Raw genomic sequence first — 779 nt, 5'->3', positions numbered from 1 at the left:
GTAGATATTAACAAATAGCATTAAACGGGCGCGTTATAACCCAAAACAAAGGTCAATAACCTCAACTCTGCATAATACATAAACGGGCGCGATTTAACACAAATTAACTAACTAAAGAAAATAAAACCAAAGTGAAGTGACAATAGAACATAGAAACAATACTAAAAAACAGTTAATTAAAAATAGCCAACTGTTCTATACAAACACCGGTTAGACAGTTCGGTGTATACATATGTATGTATATAGGTACCGAAATAATTGAAAAATTTACGGTACCTGCCTATTGCTTATTTTGTGTTTGCAAACACACTGTAATTTCCCAAAATCAAAAAAAAAAAACTTTTCAAAGTCAAGTTTTATTACTTGCATGTTTTGGTGATACTCCTTGGGCTAAAAAAGCAACAAGCAGGATCGCCTATAATAAATAAGCAAAGCCGAGAAAAAAAAAAAAACAAAAGAAAAAAAGAAAATGCAAATACATACATATGCACACATATTGTAAGTAAAGGTACTCAACTATATAAATGATACATACATACATACATATGGGCATATACATATACATACATACAAAGATTTTTTGGGCAATCAAACTTTCCGCGCCAAATTTTATATTCCGTAATTAATATACATATATTCATAGACATATGGTACATGCATAGGTCAACTGTTTAAAAAAAAAAAAAAAAAATTTGAAAAACTGTTGTTAAACTACCTGCCTTCAAGCTTACTTCGTGTCTCCAAACACACTACAAAAAAAAAAACCTAAAATTTTTCAA

Source organism: Bactrocera neohumeralis, unplaced genomic scaffold (assembly GCF_024586455.1).
Source record: "Bactrocera neohumeralis isolate Rockhampton unplaced genomic scaffold, APGP_CSIRO_Bneo_wtdbg2-racon-allhic-juicebox.fasta_v2 cluster09, whole genome shotgun sequence".
Lineage (NCBI taxonomy): Eukaryota > Metazoa > Arthropoda > Insecta > Diptera > Tephritidae > Bactrocera > Bactrocera neohumeralis.
This window is presented reverse-complemented; position numbering follows the sequence as displayed.